Below are 4,681 nucleotides of genomic sequence, written 5' to 3'. Positions count from 1 at the left end.
GAGAAGCTACAAAAGTTTATTTATCTATTTTTGTATTCCATATGTATTGATAGTTTTGTCACTAAAATTGAAAAAGGGGGAGATTGTTAGAGCACTGCTCGGTCGAACTCGCATGCGTTGCTTTCTCAAGCATGTTTATCAATGTTAGTGATCAAAATTATAAGTCTTGATTTCTAGTCTACTTATGCCTAAGTCTCGGACTAGGATAGAAAGTGTAGTTGAGCTCAAGACTCCATGGCGATCATCATACAAAGACGAAGAACTACTCAAGGAACTGGTGGAACTTCATCGACTAAAAGGTATCTGGAGACTTGAACTTATCTATCACTCAAAAGTCTATCTACTATATCTCCTATCTTGAGACAAAAGTCATTTTGCTATATAGACTTTGATTATGCACATTTTCTATTTCGAGCCGAGTTTATCTCGCTTATCTATTTCTCGAAATATGTGTTGGTAAGCTTTCGCTTTGGCCAAGTTCATCTGGACTAGGTCCCGGGTTTTTCTGTATTTGCGGTTTCCTCGTTAACAAAACTTCTGGTGTTTGTGTTATTTCTTTTACGCATTATATTTGTTTATATAATTGAAATATCACAGGTTGTGCATTGAAATATTTGTTTATATAATTGAAATTGATTGATACTTTAACATTGGTCTTTGGTACCAAAATTCAAGTGATTTCACTTGTATTCAATTAGACTCGCAGATTTATATTTGCTTGAGTAAGTATTGAATCGAGGAAGAGAGATATAACTCTTTGATATATTTTTATTAAGATTGAGTCTGACTGTGTAGTTGATTCTCTTAAAAGTATATTGGAGTTAGTCCATACAGATTGCTAATCGAAATATTGGGTGTGGTTGTTGAAAAAGCGGGGGTCTAACAACATCACCCATTATTTCGCTTAGCAATCTGTATGGAATAACTCCAATATGCTTTGTTAGAGAATCAACTAGACAGTCAGACTCAATCTAGATAAAAGTATATCAAAGGAGTTAATATCTGAATCTCTCGATTTGATCTATACTCAAGCAAATAAAAATCTGCGAGTCTTTATCAAATACTAGAGAGATAACTTGGATGGTACCAAAGACCAATATCCAAGTTTCAATCAATTTAAATCAACAACCAAAAGGTCGGATATTCTAATTGATTGAACAATGCACAACCTGTGATATTTCAATTATAAAGATAAACAATATAATGCGAAAATTGAAATAACACAGATATCATAATTTTTTTAACGAGGAAACCGCAAGTGCAGAAAATCCCCGGGACCTAGTCCAGATTGAACACACATTGTATTAAGCCGCTACAGACACTAGCCTACTAAAAACTAACTTCGGTCTGGACTGTAGTTGAACCCCAATCAATCTCACACTGATCCAAGGTACAGTTATGCTCCCTACGTCTCTGATCCCAGCAGGATACTGCGCACTTGATTCCCTTAGCTGATCTCACCCACAACTAAGAGTTGCTTCAACCCAAAATCGAAGATTTTAATAAACAAATCTATCTCACACAGAAAAGTCTATTGATAATAGATAAATCCATCTCCCACGAATATACCTATGAGTTTTGTTCCGTCTTTTGATAAAATCAAGGTGAACAGGAACCAATTGATAACCCGGACTTATATTCCCGAAAAACAACCTATAATTATCAATCACCTCATAATAAACTTAATCGACTAGCGAAACAAGTTATTGTGGAATCACAAACGATGAGACGAAGATGTTTGTGATTACTTTTTATCTTTCCTATCGGAGATAGAAATCTCAAGCCAATTATTTCAATTGTACACGTACGATAGAAACAGCAAGATCAGATCACACAACTACGAGAAAGTAGTATCGATCTGGCTTCACAATCCCAATGAAGTATTTAAGTCGTTAACCCGGTTTGAGAAAATAAAACCAGAGGGTTAAAGAGAATCGACTCTAGCTACAACTAGTATCACACATAAAGTGTGGGGACTAGTTTTCCCAGTTGCAAGAGTTCTCCTTTATATAGTCTTTCAAATCAGGGTTTGCAATCAATGTTAGCTTGGTAACAAAGCATTAAATATTCACTGTTGGATGAAAACCTGATTAAATTCAAGCTAGTATTTATCAACCGTTAGATCGAAAACATAACTTGTTGTACACACATGAAATGCACTTTCTAGGTTCGTATAACCATACCCAAACTTGTATATTAGTTGGTTCAACAATATTTAACCAAATGGTTAGCCATATGATTACTTTCATATCAACTATATTCTTCTTCACTATAACTAGTTCAAATGACTTAAATGAACTAGTTAGAGAGTTGTTCAATTGCTTAGATATTATGTAACTTCACAAGACACAATTGAAGCAAAAACAATTTGATTCACTTGAATCGGTTCATGAAATTTATAGCCACGGTTTTCAAAAGCATTCTTTAATCAATATAAAGATGAGTTCAAGAATAATCATTTTTAGACATAACCTACTCAAGTTCGCGGACTTAAGTTCCCGGAAGGAGTTTAAAAACTCCAGCAGAAATTCTAGGGTTTGAGAACTTCGCGAGTTCGCTGAGTGAGTTTCCAAACTCCAGCAGATACTCTCGGATGAGAACCTTCGCCAGTTCGCGGACTAAGTTCGGAAACTGTGCAAACCAATTACGGTTCTCTTGATCAACAAAGTTCGCAAACTTTGGTTCAAGGAATAGGACTTATACATATATGTGTTTCCACAACAATGCTTATATCCACCAATGGTTATATAGTCTAAACTCTCATTTCAATCATTAAAACATTCTCAGAGTACGTTATATAGTTGTTATTCACAAACTATTTTTCGTCAGAGCAATTTTCAAAGTGATTGAAACATATCATGACTTTCGTCACTAGGTAAAGATGAACTTGGTTAAAGCGAAATCTTACCAACACATATTTCGAGAAATAGATATGCGAGATAAACTCGGCTCGAAATACCAAATGTGTATAATCTAAGTCTATATAGCAAAACGACTTTTGTCTCAAGACAAGAGATAGAATAGATATACTTTTGAGTGATAGATAAGTTCAAGTCTCCACATACCTTTTAGTTGATGAAAATCCACCGGTTCCTTGAGTAGTCCTTCGTCTTGTATGATGATTTCCATGGAGTTCTTGAGCTCAACTAGACTTTCTATCCTAGTCCGATACCTTAGCTATAGTAGACTAGAAATCAAGGCTTATAGTTTTGATCACTAACAATGACAAACATGCTTGAGATAGCAACACATGCGAGTTCGACCGAGCAATCCTCTAACAATCTCCCATTTTGTCAATTTTAGTGGCAAAACTATTAATACATATGGAATACAAAAAATATAAATACATTTTTGAAGCTCCTATTCCACATGCCTAATCTTCAACGTTACTCGAAATCTTCGTCACTTCCAAGTACTCCAATGATCCCAAAGGTTGTAAGTTAAGCATCATCGTTGTTGAAAATCCATAGCTGTAACAATGAGAAAACAGAGTTCTCGATCATTGTTATACAGTGACATAGTATCATTACACAATATCAAAGTCCAATTGTATCACAACTTTGACAACAATACTATGGTGATATGTATCACTCCCCCTTAGTCAATACTCCATCTCACACGGAAACCACTCCCCCTTACATAATGATTCGAAAACCATATGTATTTGTAGTGTGAACTACATATCAATTCTCCCCCTTTTTGTCAATAAAATTGGCAAAGGTACAAGAATGGGATCTTAATGAAATTTCCGAAAGAGACATTTCATGACCAAAAGAAAGCATATATAAACTTGTTCTTTAGATGCAATCATAAAGACGAAGCTAAATGCATTCATCAACGAGTTTAAAGATATAAGATAACCCTTATAATATTCACAGCCGCACTCCCCACAAAGATATGGCAATTAAGCACAAGTTCAATTAAGAACTCTCCCCCATAAAATGTCATTCCCGAAAGAACAACAAGAGCGACCTTAATTTCAAAAGAAAAGAAGGATTTCTTTGGACATAAAAAATCACATACGAATATGAATTTGAATCCAAAGATACTCAATTAAACTAACCACAAGAGAACCTATGATTAATTTAATCGGAAATGCTCAACATAAGTGAACTTATGGAGACTCAAAAATACTCAATTAGATTAATCACAAGAGAACCCATAATTAATCTAATCGTGTTGATGGTGGTTTTTAGCTTAGGATTAAAATTGTAAAACCTTAGTCAAACAGTGATGTCACTCTGAAAAGAAACAGAACTTGAGTACTAACGTCTCCACTAACGCATTTATTGATCCCTTCAATACGTCTGTGAGAAATTTACCAGGGTACCTTATTTTTTATATATGTGCCACGTTTCCACGTCCGAACCCTCAGTATTGACCGGAAACATCTCCCCGCCAAAGGCATGCCAACCATGCCAGCCGCACCACCGTGCCAATGGCACGCCATGCCATCCAAATCTCCGCGCCAAAGGCATGCCAACCATGCCAGCCGCACCACCGTGCCAATGGCACGCCATGCCAGCCACATCTCCGCGCCAAAGGCATGCCAACCATGCCAGCCGCACCACCGTGCCAATGGCACGCCATGCCATCCACATCTCCACGCCAAAGGCATGCCAACCATGCCAGCCGCACCACCGTGCCAATGGCATGCCAGGCCAGCCACATCTCCGCACTA

Source organism: Papaver somniferum, chromosome 4 (assembly GCF_003573695.1).
Source record: "Papaver somniferum cultivar HN1 chromosome 4, ASM357369v1, whole genome shotgun sequence".
Taxonomy (NCBI): domain Eukaryota; kingdom Viridiplantae; phylum Streptophyta; class Magnoliopsida; order Ranunculales; family Papaveraceae; genus Papaver; species Papaver somniferum.
This window is presented reverse-complemented; position numbering follows the sequence as displayed.